Below are 16414 nucleotides of genomic sequence, written 5' to 3'. Positions count from 1 at the left end.
GAGATTCGAGCCTCCACCGGAGAAGATCCTCCAAGCAGATTCAAGACCCCTTTTAGGGAAGAACTCAAGACCTGCTCACGGAGAACACCGGCTACCCTTGTATCGTCCTTAATTGTCCGTGGATCGTGTATCTTCTCTTATGTACTCGAGGATCTAGCACATGTGTGACTTATTCATGTTGGTTTAGTGTTTCCTCTTGTGTTTCCCTTTGTGTTTTCCCTCTTTTCCCCCTCGTGTTCCTCGTGTTCTTCGCGGGATCCGCTCCTTTCGTGAAAGATCGGCCCCTAGGGTTCCTACCCTACATCATAAAGCCTTCCCTAAGGATTGTTGCTATTGTGGTGCTTATAAATGACCCAAGTTCTTCATTTATCCTCCAGATGAAATAAGTTTCTCATCTCCTTATTCATATCAATCCAATCTATTGTTTTTTTCGTTAGTGGTAGAATTTCACCGCAGTTTTGAGATGTTTTCCTTCCGGAGGCATTGCGATGTTGCTCGCTTCGACCCATCATCCCATTTTTGTCAAAGATCATGTTCTTTCCTTTTGCTTATCCATTCAACCGGAGTGTCGTGTCCTTCATTCAAGTTCTCTCATCTTATCAAGTTTTTCCTCCCTTCTCAATTGGAGTGCTGTCTGAGATCTTTCTTACCCCCTTGTGACATTCTTTCAATTGTTCCGGACGCGGATTGTTGATCATTTCGTCAAGTATCCTCTCATATTGTCAAATTCATGTTCAATTCCTTCCATTTACAGTCGGAGTGCTGAACAAATTATATCATTCTTATTCCTTCTCCATCTTGTTTTAACCGGAGTGTTGTCGTAATTGATTTTTATTGTTCCTTGTACATCTCGTTTCTACCGGAGTGCTTGCATGTACGTCTTGTCCATTGCAGCCCTTTTCTTATGTCTGTCAACCTACAAGGTTCCCGTAATGTTCCTTGTTCCTCCTTTCTAACGGAGTGTTTTCAACCTCGTTCATCTCCGTTGTATTCTCTTCTCAAAACTGTTTACCCTCTCAAGGTTCTCTGGTTTCACTCGTTTGTCAAAGAAGCAACTTTGTTTTACCTTTTCTCTTCCCCTCTGTTTCCTCCGGTGCCATCCTAGATCTCGGGATGAGATCCTCTCATAGTGGTGAAGTGTTGTAACTCCCCAGTACCGACGCTTCAGATGCCTTCCTTGATTTCCGAGTTTTCGTCATGTGATTTTTTTGGTTCGTTGCTTTCATTTTTGCATCATGTGCATTGCATCGTGTCTTCTTGCACCTCTTCTTAAAACTCAACTAAATAAATTGCATGGATCTTCGGTCCATTTAAACCGAGGGAATTCACGTGGTGATTCTCTTTACAACATATACTCCAACATTAGGGAGCTATATAAAATATTCCATTAGTTTGGAATTAACCGCAACAAACTTGCATTATAAATCCCTCTTGTTTCTAAACTATTATTGCATCTATGATCTTTCCTCCAAGGCCCTTCTCTAAGTGCAAACCATTTCACTTCTTCCTTCTTTCAAATTTCACTCACTTGTTGCAAGTGGCATTATTATTTTTGTTCCATAAAATGTTCTTTCTTTTCCTATTAATCTTAAACCATTCCTACACCCTCTCTGGCTAATTTCAGATCCTTTGGACTTGTTTTGGTTGGATTCAAAAATGACTCAAGTTTGAATCTAATTGAAACTTGAATTATTTTTCTCTCCTGAAAAATGCCCAAACAAGTTTATTCAAAACCTTCATAATTCCACGAGTCTAGAAATATTCTCACTTCTTTCAAATTCATCCCCAACATCCCTGACCTTTTCCCTTTTGACGGCTGTCTATTTATGGGCAGTTTTAAATGGAAAGGAAATAAGAGAAGAGAGGAGAGAGGAGCCAGCCAAGCCGGCCCACCTAGGCCATCCTCTCCCTAGGCCCATTTCCACCACTGGCCTCTTGGGCCTGGCATCCAGCCGGCCCTGCCTTCTCAAACCTACCCTGACACCTCTCTCTCTCTCTCGATCTCACCTTCTCCCTCCTGGCAACACCGCCACACCCGTCGTCCCTCTCCTGCCCGATCCCCACTCTCTCTCGCTCGCAGCGCCCTCTCCCTCGATCCCCTCCTTCCTTGCTTCGCCAGGGAGAGGAGCGAGGCCCCACGCCCCTGCCATCCCCACGCCGCTCCTTCCATCCCCGCTCACGACCCCGCCTCCAGCTCACGCCTGCGCCTCGTTGACCTACGCCGGCCAGCGTGCCACCCAGTGAGCCCTTCCCCGACGCCTCCTAATTCGATGTGTCGCTCGCTCGCCCGCCATGGCCGCCCGAGCGTGCACCTGCAACCGTCGCGCCTTCGTCGAGCCTCCTCTGGACGCTTCCTCACCCCCTTTTCTCTGCCTCCGGCCGCAACCAGCGAGCAGCTTCGCCGGAGCCACGCCCCTTCAACGGACCGCCTACTTCGCCTCCCCGTGCTCCAGTCGCGCCGATGTCCGGTGTTCCAAGTCCACGCCCCTCCCTCTTGACCAAGTGCTCTCTGGTCGTACATGAGATCGTCGCCGCCAAGTTCTTTTGGGCGCGCCGCAGCCTGGACCTGCCCCCGTCGGTGACCGTCGACGCGCCACCGCGGCCCTCCTCTGCTTCAGCTCCTTCATTAGAGCTCCAAGTTCCTCTACCTGACGTGCCTCCTCATCGTTGCCTTGCGGCTGCCGGACCCTGAGCTCACCTTCCTCACCGTCACCATGCCATGGCCGATTTGTTGCTTCACTGTTGGGCATGAGTTGCCTTGCTGCTGCCTCGAGAGGCCCTGTTGTCGTGCTTCATGTTGGGGTCGGCCAGAACGAGACGCCAAGTACCACAACATCGAATGCACAACTACCGTCGACCCTCAAGACCACAAGTACGCTTTGGATACACCAAGTGTACGACTACGCCCGGCGATGCGACAACTACCTGTACCGTCATCCCTTGAAGGCACCGTGGATATCAAGTTCCTCGCCGTGTTCCACTACCATCGCCGAGATTGCGAGAACCTCTACCGACGACCTCGGAGCACGAACGACGACGGTTGTCGAAGACCCGTACCTCTACCGCTTCCCGAACATGAACGACTACCTCCACTATGAACGTGGCGAGAACGACTACTTCCCTCGATGAGCTTGATCCTTTCCGAAAAATGCACGCTTCAAAGTTATAACCCCGAGTCGACCGTCCGAGAACGAATGCTTGTGTTGTATGAGATGCATGTTTGGATATTGTATCCTCTCGTGAACGTTACTTGTTTCCCTCGCTGGGAACCATCGTCGACCCGTGGGAACCTGGTATCTGGGAGCACCCCACCATCCTTGCACGACACGCTCCCATCACTTTTACTTTTGCACCGGTATCTCCATGAGCTACCGGAACCGATATGTTGTCGTGGCACCATTTTCTTGTCGTTGCTGTGGCACCCCTTTCGCTTCCGCCACGATGACAAAATGCTTCATAATATGCTTGTCAACATTTTCATAAAAATTGCATAAACTTGAACATGTCATTCGCATCATGATAACAACATTTAAAATGGTTAAAATTGCTGTTTGCATTAAATTGCTAAATGGACATGAGGATTTATCGGAATTGTTGTTTGTTATTTCCGGCCTCATTTAAACTTGCCTAAATGTTTAGTTTACTTATACTTCACTCCTTGCCATGCTAACCAACATTTAATTTTGTTGAGTAGTTTAAACGGGAGAGAACTAAATAATTAAATGTGGTGTTTCGTCAATATGCAACTCGTTGCATATTGAGCTCCACTTAACTTGTAGTTTTGTTTGTGCACTTTGCCATGCCATGTTTCATTAAACCGAACATGCATCATACTTGGTTGTGCATCATGCCATGATTATGTGATGGTCGTTTTCCATGTTGTTTGCTTCTTTCCGGTGTTGCTTCTTCGGGTTAGTTACAATAATGTCGCGTTTGTGAAGATCCGTTCGACTACGTCCGTTTGTGTTCTTCATGGACTCGTTCTTCTTCCTTGTGGGATCTCAGGCAAGATGACCATACCCTCGAAATCACTTCTATCTTTGCTTGCTAGTTGTTCGCTCTATTGCCATGCCGCGATACCTACCACTTGCTTTATCATGCCTCCCATATTGCCATGTCAAGCCTCTAACCCACCTTTCCTAGCAAACCGTTGTTTGGCTATGTTATCGCTTTGCTCAGCCCCTCTTATAGCGTTGTTAGTTGTAGGTGAAGCTGAAGTTTGTTCCATGTTGGAACATGGATATGTTGGGATATCACAATATCTCTTATTTAATTAATGCATCTATATACTTGGTAGAGGGTGGAAGGCTCGGCCTTGTGCCTGGTGTTTTGTTCCACTCTTGCCGCCCTAGTTTCCGTCATACCGGTGTTATGTTCCTTGATTTTACGTTCCTTACGCAGTTGGGTGTTATGGGAACCCCTTGACAATTCGCTTTGAATAAAACTCCTCCAGCAAGGCCCAACCTTAGTTTTACATTTGCCTCACCTAGCCTTTTTCCCTTGGGTTTCCGGAGCCCGAGGGTCATCTTTATTTTAACCCCCCGGGCCAATGCTTCTCTAAGTGTTGGTCCAAACTGGGCGATGTCCGGCGCCCCCTAGGCAACCAGGGTCTATGCCAACCCGACGTCTTGCCCTTCCGGTGTGCCCTGAGAATGAGATATTTGTAGCTCCTATCGGGATTTGTCTGCACATTCGGGCGGCTTTGTTGGTCTTGTTTTACCATTGTCGAAATGTCTTGTAACTGGGACTCCGAGTCTGATCGGGTCTTCCTGGTTGAAGGAATATCCTTCATTGACCGTTAGAGCTTGTGATGGGCTAAGTTGGGACACCCCTGCAGGGTTTTGAACTTTCGAAAGCCGTGCCAGCGGTTATGTGGCAGATGGGAATTTGTTAATGTCCAGTTGTAGAGAACTTGACACTTAACTTAATTAAAATGCATCAACCGTGTGTGTAGCCGTGATGGTCTCTTTTCGGCGGAGTCCGGGAAGTGAACACGGTCTCGTGTTATGCTTGAACGTAAGTAGCTTTCAGGATCAGTTCTTGATCACTTCTAGCTTCTCGACCGTTGTGTTGCTTCTCTTCTCGCTCTTATTTGCGTATGTTAGTGACCATATATGCTTAGTGCTTGCTGCAACTCCACCTCATTACCTTTCCCTACCCATTAGCTTAAATAGTCTTGATCTCGCGGGTGTGAGATTGCTGAGTCCTCGTGACTATAGATACTTCCAAACAGTTGCAGGTGCCGATGATTCTAGTGCAGGTGATGCAACCGAGCTCAAGTGGGAGCTTGATGAAGATCTTGGTCGTTGTTTTGTGTCTTTTCCGTTTGATCAGTAGTGGAGCCCAGTTAGGACGATCGGGGATCTAGCATTTGGGGTTGTCTTCTTTTATTTTGGTTCCGTAGTCGGACCTTGTTTGTATTTTGGATGATGTATGGTTTATTTATGTATTGTGTGAAGTGGCGATTGTAAGCCAACTCTCTATACCTTTCTTATTCAGTACATGGGATGTGTAAAGATTACCCCTCTTGCGACAGACCTACCAGGCGGCTATGCCTCTAAGTCGTGCCCCGACAGTGGGAGATATAGCCGCGTCGTGGGTGTTACAAGGTGTGAACTTATTCAAATCAAGTCCACAATATAAAGAGAGAGGCATAACACTAACACCGACTCCAAGATCACATGAAGCAGTTTTAACATAGTTTCTTTTAATGGAGCATGGTATAGTGGGTACTCCTGGATCTCCAAGTTTCTTTGGTATTCCTCCCTTAAAAGTATAATTAGCAAGCATGGTGGAAATTTCAGCTTCTGGTATCTTTCTTTTATTAGTAACAATTTCTTTCATGTACTTAGCATAATGATTCATTTTAAGCATATTGGTTAATCGCATACGCAAAAAGATAGGTCTAACCATTTCAGCAAAGCGCTCAAAATCCTCATCATCCTTTTTCTTGGATGGTTTGGGAGGAAAAGGCATGGGTTTCTGAACCCATGGTTCTCTTTCTTTACCATGTTTCCTAGCGACAAAGTCTCTCTTATCATAACATTGATTCTTTGATTGTGGGTTATCAAGATCAACAGCAGGTTCGATTTCTATATCATTATCATTGCTAGGTTGAGCATCAACATGAACATTATCATTAACATTATCACTAGTTTCAGGTTCATTAACAGATTGTGTTTCAGCATCAGAAATAGAAATATCATTTGGATTCTCAGGTGTTTCAGTAATAGGTTCACTAGAAGCATGCATAGTCCTATCATTCTTCTTTTTCTTCCTTTTAGAAGGACTAGGTGCATCTATATTATTTCTTTGAGAATCTTGCTCAATTCTCTTAGGGTGGCCTTTAGGATACAAAGGTTCCTAAGTCATTTTACCAGTTCTAGTAGCCACTCTAACAGCAAATCATTTTGAGCTTTAAGTACTTGTTCTACTTGAGTGGTAACCATAGAAGCATGTTTACTAATAAGTTTAAGTTCACCTTTGACATTAGCCATATAATCACCCAAGTGTTCAAGCATATCAGCACTGCGTTTTAATTCTCTACAAAAATAAGTGTCGAAGTCTTTTTGCTTAACCATAAATTTATCAAACTCATCTAAGCATGGGCTAGCAAACTTAGTAAATGGGATTTCAGCTTTATCATATCTATAGAGAGAATTTACCTCTGTGTCGGGTTATCAAGACCATGTGTTTCTTCAATAGGAGATGGATTAAAATTATGCATTTCTTCGACAGGCGGTAAATTAAGACCATGTATTTCTTCAATAGGAGGTAAATTCTTAACATCTTCAAGTTTAATACACTTTTCTTGCATGGATTTCTTTGCCTCTTGCATATCTCCAGGACTGAGAAATAGAACACCTCTCTTCTTCGGAGTTGGTTTAGGAATAGGCTCAGGAAGTGTCCAACTATTTTCATTAGTCAACATATTATTTAATAGAATTTCAGCTTCATTCGGTGTTCTTTCCCTGAAAACAGAACCAGCACAACTATCCAGGTAATCGCTGGAAACATCGGTTAGTCCATTATAAAAGATATCAAGTATTTCATTTTTCTTAAGAGGATGATCAGGCAAAGCATTAAGTAATTGGAGAAGCCTCCCCCAAGCTTGTGGGAGACTCTCTTCTTCAATTTGCACAAAATTATATATATCCCTTAAAGCAGCTTGTTTCTTATGAGCAGGGAAATATTTAGCAGAGAAGTAGTAAATCATATCCTGGGGACTACGCACACAACCAGGATCAAGAGAATTAAACCATATCTTAGCATCACCCTTTAATGAAAACGGAAATATTTTAAGGATATAAAAGTAGCGAGTTCTCTCATCGTTAGTGAACATGGTAGCTATATCATTTAATTTAGTAAAATGTGCCACAACAGTTTCAGATTCATAGCCATAAAAAGGATCAGATTCAACCAAAGTAATCATATCAGGATCAACAGAGAATTCATAATCCTTATCAGTAACACAGAAAGGTGAAGTAGCAAAACCAGCACCAGGTTTCATTCTAGCATTAAGGGATTGGTGCTTCCATTTAGCTAATAATCTCTTTAGATCATATCTATCATTGCAAGCTAAAATAGCTCTAGTAGCTTCTTCATCCATAACATAACCCTCAGGAACAATAGGCAATTCAAATTTATTAGGGGGAGAGTCTTCATCATCACTGATACGTCTCCAACGTATCTATAATTTTTGATTGCTCCATGCTATATTATCTACTGTTTTGGACATTATTGGGCTTTATTATCCACTTTTATATTATTTTTGGGACTAACCTATTAACTAGAGGCCCAGCCCAGATTGCTGTTTTTTTGCCTATTTTAGGGTTTTGAAGAAAAGGAATATCAAACGGAGTCCAAACGGAATGAAACCTTCGGGAACGTGATTTTCTCAACGAATAAGACCCAGGAGACTTGGACCCTACGTCAAGAAAGAAAAGAGGAGGCCACGAGGTAGGGGGGCGCGCCCTCCACCCTCGTGGGCCCCCTGTTGCTCCACCGACGTACTCCTTCCTCCTATATATACCTACGTACCCCCAAACGATCAGATACGAAGCCAAAAACCTAATTCCACTGCCGCAAGTTTCTGTATGCATGAGATCCCATCTTGGGGCCTGTTCCGGAGCTCCGCCAGAGGGGGCATCGGTCACGGAGGGCTTCTACATCAATACCCTAGCCTCTCCGATGAAGTGTGAGTAGTTTACCTCAGACCTACGGGTCCATAGTTAGTAGCTAGATGGATTATTCTCTCTTTTTGGATCTCAATACAATGTTCTCCCCCTCTCTTGTGGAGAACTATTCGATGTATTCTTCTTTTTGCGGTGTGTTTGTTGAGACCAATGAATTGTGGGTTTATGATCAAGTCTATCTATGAATAATATTTGAATCTTCTCCGAATTCTTTTATGTATGATTGGTTATCTTTGCAAGTCTCTTCGATTTATCAGTTTGGTTTGGCCTACTAGATTGATCTTTCTTGCAATGGGAGAAGTGGTTAGCTTTGGGTTCAATCTTGCGGTGTCCTTTCCCAGTGGCAGTAGGGGCAGCAAGGCACGATTGTATTGTTGCCATCGAGGATAACAAGATGGGGTTTTCTTCATATTGCATGAGTCTATCCCTGTACATCATGTCATCTTGCTTAAGGCGTTACTCTGTTTTTAACTTAATACTCTAGATGCATGCTGGATAGCGGTCGATGAGTGGAGTAATAGTAGTAGATGCAGGCAGGAGTCGGTCTACTTGTCTCGGACGTCATGCCTATATACATGATCATACCTAGATATTCTCATAACTATGCTCAATTCTGTCAATTGCTCAATAGTAATTTGTTCACCCACCATAGAATACTTATGCTCTCGAGAGAAGCCACTAGTGAAACCTATGGCCCCGGGTCTATCTTCATCATATTAATCTCCTACTACTTAGTTATTTCCTTTGCTATTTACTTTGCATTTATTTTACTTTGCATCTTTATCATAAAAATACCAAAAATATTATCTTTATCATATCTATCAGATCTCACTCTCGTAAGTGGCCTTATAGGGATTGACAACCCCTATTTGCATTGGTTGCGAGGATTTATTTGTTTTGTGCAGGTACGAGGGACTCGCGTGTAGCCTCCTAATGTATTGATACCTTGGTTCTCAAAAACTGAGGGAAATACTTACGCTACTTTGCTGCATCATCCCTTCTTCTTCGGGGAAAACCAACGCAGTGCTCAAGAGGTAGCAAGAAGGATTTCTGGCGCCGTTGCTGGGGAGGTTCACGCAAGTCAAGATTTGACTCCCTACAATGAGCCATTTCTGCCGCTGTTGCTGGGGAGGTCTACGCAAATGTCAACATACCAAGTACCCATCACATACCCTTATCTCCCGCATTACATTATTTGCCATTTGCCTCTCGTTTTCCTCTCCCCCACTTCACCCTTGCCGTTTTATTCGCCCTCTCTCTCTATCCTCCATCTCTTTCTCCATTTGCCTCTTTTTGCCTGCTTGTTTTTTGTTTGCTTGTGTGTTAGTTTGCTTGCTTGTCACCATGGCTCAAGATAATACTAAATTGTGTGACTTCACCAATACCAACAACAATGATTTTATTAGCACTCCGATTGCTCCTCTTACCGATGCTGAATCTTGTGAAATTATACTGCTTTGCTGAATCTTGTCATGAAAGATCCGTTTTCCGGCCTTCCTAGTGAAGATGCCGCTACCCATCTAAATAGCTTCGTTGATTTGTGTGATATGCAAAAGAAGAAAGATGTGGATAATGATATTGTTAAATTGAAGCTATTCCCTTTTTCTCTTAGAGATCGTGTTAAAGCTTGGTTTTCGTCTTTGCCTAAAGATAGTATTGATTCATGGAATAAGTGCAAAGATGCTTTTATCTCTAAGTATTTTCCTCCTGCTAAGATCATCTCCCTTAGAAACGATATTATGAATTTTAAGCAACTTGATCATGAACATGTTGCACAAGCTTGGGAGAGAATGAAACTAACGATATGTAATTGCCCTACTCATGGTTTCAATTTGTGGATGGTTATACAAAATTTTTATGCCGGATTGAATTTTGCTTCTAGAAATCTTTTAGATTCGGCCGCGGGAAGCACTTTTATGGAAATCACTTTAGGAGAAGCTACTAAACTCCTAGATAATATTATGGTTAATTATTCTCAATGGCATACCAAAAGATCTACTAATAAAAAGGTGCATGCGATAAAAGAAATTAATGTTTTGAGTGGAAAGATGGATGAACTTATGTAATTATTTGCTAATAAGAGTGTTTCTTCTGATCCTAATGATATGCCCTTGTCTACTTTGATTGAGAATGATAATGAATCTATGGATGTGAATCTTGTTGGTACGAACAATTTTGGTAACAACGCGTATAGAGGAAATTTCAATCCTAGGCCTTATCCTAGTAATCCCTCTAATAATTATGGTAATTCCTACAGCAATTCTTATGGAAATTATAATAAGATGCCCTCTGATTTTGAATCTAATATTAAAGAATTTATTACTTCGCAAAAGAATTTTAATGCTATGATTGAAGAAAAATTGCTTAAGATTGATGATTTGGCTAGGAACGTTGATAGAATTTCTCTTGATGTTGATTCTATGAAACTTTGATCTATTCCACCTAAGCATGATATCAATGAGTCTCTCAAAGCCATGAGAATTTCCATTGATGAGTGCAAAGAAAGAGCCGCTAGGATGCGTGCTAAGAAAGATGCCTTTAGAAGAGCGTGTTCTTCTAGTTCCTATGAAAATAAAGGTGAAGATCTAAAAGTTATTAATGTGTACCCTATTAAATCTTTGTTTTGCAATACGAATCTTGATAATGATGGGACTGAATATGATCCACCTTTACCTAGAAGGCGTTCCAAGAATTCGGAATTTGTTGATCTTGATGCTAAATTTGATAAAAGTGGGATTGAAGAAATTAAAACTTTAGATGTTGCTAAACCCACTATTATGGATTTCAAGGAATTTAACTATGAAAATTTCTCTTTGATTGATTGTATTTCCTTGTTGCAATCCGTGCTAAATTCTCCTCACGCTTATAGTCAAAATAAAGCGTTTACTAAACATATTGTTGATGCCTTGATGCAATCTTATGAAGAAAAACTTGAATTGGAAGTTTCTATCCCTAGAAAACTTTATGATGAGTGGGAACCAACTATTAAAATTAAAATTAAAGATCATGAATGCTATGCTTTATGTGATTTGGGTGCTAGTGTTTCCACGATTCCAAAGACTTTGTGTGATTTGTTAGGTTTCCGTGATTTTGATGATTGCTCTCTAAACTTGCGCCTTGCGGATTCCACTATTAAAAAACCTATGGGAAGAATTAATGATGTTCTTATTGTTGCAAATAGGAATTATGTGCCCGTAGATTTTATTGTTCTTGACATAGATTGCAATCCTTCATGTCCTATTATTCTTGGTAGACCTTTCCTTAGAATGATTGGTGCAATTATTCATATGAAGGAAGGAAATATTAGATTCCAATTTCCATTAAGGAAAGGCATGGAAAACTTTCCTAGAAATAAAATTAAATTTCCTTATGAATCTATTATGAGAGCCACTTATGGATTGCATACCAAATATGGCAATACCTAGATCTATTCTTGCTTGTTATGCCTAGCTAGGGGCGTTAAACGATAGCGCTTGTTGGGAGGCAACCCAATTTTATTTTTATTCCTTGCTTTTTTTCTCCTGTTTAGTAATAAATAATTTATCTAGCCTTTGTTTTGGTTTTGTTTTTTTGTGTTTAATTAGTGTTTGTGCCAAGTAGAACCGTTGGGAAGACTTGGGGAAAGTCTTGTTGAACTTGCTGTAAAAAATAGAAACTTTAGCGCTCACGATAACTACTGCCATTTTTATTTGGAAAGTTATATTTAGTTAATTCTTTTTGCAGATGATTAATAGATAAATTCCTCACGCCCAGAAATTTATTTTAGAATTTTTGGGGTTCCATATCTTGCGCTAGCTACAGATTACTACAGACTGTTCTGTTTTTGACAGATTCTGTTTTTTCGTGTGTTTTTTTGACAGATTCTGTTTTTTCGTGTGTTGTTTGCTTATTTTGATGAATCTATGGCTAGTAAAATAGTTTATAAACCATAGAGAAGCTGGAATACAGTAGGTATAACACCAATATAAATAAAGAATGAGTTGATTACAATACCTTGAAGTGGTCTTTTATTCTCTTTCGCTAACGGAGGTCACGAGATTTTCTACTTTAAGTTTTGTGTTGTGAACTTTTCATGTTTTGGGTAAAGATTTGATGGATTATGGAACAAGGAGTGGCAAGAGCCTAAGCTTGGGGATGCCCATGGCACCCCAAGATAATCTAAGGACACCTAAAAGCCAAAGCTTGGGGATGCCCCGTAAGGCATCCCCTCTTTCGTCTACTTCTATCGGTAACTTTACTTGGAGCTATATTTTTATTCGCCACATGATATGTGTTTTGCTTGGAGCGTCTTGTATGATTTGAGTCTTTGCTTGTTAGTCTACCACAACCATCCTTGCTGTACACACCTTTTGAGAGAGCCATACATGATTTTGAATTTGTTAGAATACTCTATGTGCTTCGCTTATATCTTTTGAGTTATATAATTTTGCTCTAGTGCTTCACTTATATCTTTTAGAGCATGGTGGTGGATTTGTTTTATAGAAAATATTGATCCCTCATGCTTCACTTAGATTATTTTGAGAGTCTTAAATAGCATGGTAATTTTCTTAAAATCCTAATATGCTTGGTACACAAGATTAATAATAAAACATTCTTATGAGTGTGTTGAATACTATGATAAGTTCGATGCTTGATAATTGTTTTGAGATATGAAGATGGTGACATTAAAGTTGTGCTAGTTGAGTAGTTGTAAATTTGATAAATAATTGTGTTGAAGCTTGTGATTCCCGTAGCATGCACGTATGGTGAACCGTTATGTGATGAAGTCAGAGCATGATTTATTTATTGATTGTCTTCCTTATGAGTGGCGGTCGGGGATGAGCGATGGTCTTTTCCTACCAATCTATCCCCCCTAGGAGCATGCGCGTAATACTTTGCTTTGATAACTTTTAGATTTTTGCAATAAGTATATGAGTTCTTTATGACTAATGTTGAGTCCATGGGTTATACGCACTCTCACCCTTCCACCTTTGCTAGCCTCTCTAATACCGCGCATATTTCGCCGGTATCATATACCCACCATATACCTTCCTCAAAACAGCCACCATACCTACCTATTATGGCATTTCCATAGCCATTCTGAGATATATTGCCATGCAAATTTCCACCGTTCCGTTTATTATGACACACTCCATCATTGTCATATTGCTTAGCATGATCATGTAGTTGATATCGTATTTGTGGCAAAGTCACCATTCATAATTCTTTCATACACGTCACTCATGATTCATTGCATATCCCGATACACCGCTGGAGGCATTCATATAGAGTCATATTTTGTTCTAAGTATCGAGTTGTAATTGTTGAGTTGTAAGAAAAATAAAAGTGTGATGATCATCATTATTAGAGCATTGTCCCAGTGAGGAAAGGATGATGGAGACTATGATTCCCCCACAAGTCGGGATGAGACTCCAGACGAAAAAAAAAAAAAAGAAAGAAAGAAAAGAGGCCATAAAAAAAGAGAAAAGGCCCAAATAAAAAATGAGAGAAAAAGAGAGAAGGGACAATGCTACTATCCTTTTACCACACTTGTGCTTCAAAGTAGCACTATGATCTTCATAGTAGAGAGTCTCTCATGTTATCACTTTCATATACTAGTGGGAATTTTTCATTATAGAACTTGGCTTGTATATTCCAATGATGGGCTTCCTCAAAATGCCCTAGGTCTTCATGAGCAAGCAAGTTGGATGCACACCCACTTAGTTTCTTTTTGAGCTTTCATATACTTATAGCTCTAGTGCATCCGTTGCATGGAAATCCCTACTCATTCACATTGATATCTATTGATGGGCATCTCCATAGCCCGTTGATATGCCTAGTTGATGTGAGACTATCTTCCCCTTTTTGTCCTCTCCACAACCACCATTCTGTTCCACCTATAGTGTTATGTCCATGGCTCACGATCATGTATTGCGTGAAAATTGAAAAAGTTTTGAGAATGTAAAAAGTATGAAACAATTGCTTGGCTTGTCATCGGGGTTTTGCATGATTTAAATATTTTGTGTGGTGAAGATGGAGCATAGCCAGACTATATGATTTTGTAGGGATAACTTTCTTTAGCCATGCTATTTTAAGAATACATAATTGCTTAGTTAGTATGCTTGAAGTATTATTATTTTTATGTCAATATGAACTTTTGTGTTGAATCTTTCGGATCTGAATATTCATACCATAATTAAGAAGAATTACATTAAAATTATGCCAAGTAGCACTCCGCATCAAAAATTCTGTTTTTATCATTTACCTACTCGAGGACGAGCAGGAATTAAGCTTGGGGATGCTTGATACGTCTCCAACGTACTATAATTTTTGATTGCTCCATGCTATATTATCTACTGTTTTGGACATTATTGGGCTTTATTATCCACATTTTTTATTATTTGTCGGACTAACCTATTAACCGGAGGCCCAACCCAGAATTGCGTTTTTTGCCTATTTTAGGGTTTCGAAGAAAAGGAATATCAAACGGAGTCCAAACAGAATGAAACCTTCGGGAACGTGATTTTCTCAACGAACAAGACCCAGGAGACTTGGACCCTACGTCAAGAAAGAAAAGAGGAGGCCACGAGGTAGGGGGGCGCGCATACCCCCCTAGGCGCGCCCTCCACCCTCGTGGGCCCCCTGTTGCTCCGTCGACGTACTCCTTCCTCCTATATATACCTACGTACCCCCAAACGACCAGACACAGAGCCAAAAACCTAATTCCACCGCCGCAACTTTCTGTATCCACGAGATCCCATCTTGGGGCCTGTTCCGGAGCTCCGCCGGAGGGGGCATCGATCACGGAGGGCTTCTACATCAACACCCTAGCCTCTCCGATGAAGGGTCAGTAGTTTACCTCAGACCTACGGGTCCATAGTTAGTAGCTAGATGGCTTCTTCTCTCTTTTTGGATCTCAATACAATGTTCTCCCCCTCTCTTGTGGAGAACTATTCGATGTAATCTTCTTTTTGCGGTGTGTTTGTTGAGACCGATGATTTGTGGGTTTATGATCAAGTCTATCTATGAATAATATTTGAATCTTCTCTGAATTCTTTTATGTATGATTGGTTATCTTTGCAAGTCTCTTCGAATTATCAGTTTGGTTTGGCCTACTAGATTGATCTTTCTTGCAATGGGAGAAAGTGCTTAGCTTTGGGTTCAATCTTGCGGTGTCCTTTCCCAGTGACAGTAGGGGCAGCAAGGCACATATTGTATTGTTTCCATCGAGGATAACAAGATGGGGTTTTATTCATATTGCATGAGTCTATCCCTGTACATCATGTCATCTTGCTTAAGGCGTTACTCTGTTTTTAACTTAATACTCTAGATGCATGCTGGATAGAGGTCGATGAGTGGAGTAATAGTAGTAGATGCAGGCAGGAGTCGGTCTACTTGTCTCGGACATGATGCCTATATACATGATCATACCTAGATATTCTCATAACTATGCTCAATTCTGTCAATTGCTCAACAGTAATTTGTTCACCCACCATAGAATACTTATGCTCTCGAGAGAAGCCACTAGTGAAACCTATGGCCCCCGGGTCTATCTTCATCATATTAATGTCCTACTACTTAGTTATTTCCTTTGCTATTTACTTTGCCTTTATTTTACTTTGCATCTTTATCATGAAAATACCAAAAATATTATCTTTATCATATCTATCAGATCTCACTCTCGTAAGTGGCCTTATAGGGATTGACAACCCCTATTTGTGTTGGTTGCGAGGATTTATTTGTTTTGTGCAGGTATGAGGGACTCGCGCGTAGCCTGCTACTGGATTGATACCTTGGTTCTAAAAAACTGAGGGAAATACTTACGCTACTTTGCTGCATCATCCCTTCCTCTTCGGGGAAAACCAACGCAGTGCTCAAGAGGTAGTAATCACTTTCATCAATATTATCAGTTTCAATAATTTCATTCTCTCTAGCCCTAGAAAGTTCTTCATCAAGAAATTCACCAAGTGTCATATTAGTATCAAGCATACAAGTATTTTCATCATAAGTATCACACAGAAGAAGTGACATCATCAATAACATGCGACATATCAGAATGAATAGCAGAAGCAGGTTTAGGTGTCGCAAGCTTACTCAAAACAGAAGGTGAATCAAGTGCAGAGCTAGATGGCAGTTCCTTACCTCCCCTCGTAGTTGAGGGATAAATCTTGGTTCTTGGATCTTTCAAGTTCTTCATAATGATAAGCAGATATAAATCCCAAGTGACTCAAAGAATAGAG

This window comes from Triticum urartu, chromosome 6, assembly GCF_003073215.2.
Source record: "Triticum urartu cultivar G1812 chromosome 6, Tu2.1, whole genome shotgun sequence".
Lineage (NCBI taxonomy): Eukaryota > Viridiplantae > Streptophyta > Magnoliopsida > Poales > Poaceae > Triticum > Triticum urartu.
The sequence above is the reverse complement of the archived record's forward strand: the minus strand, read 5'-3'. Positions refer to the sequence as shown.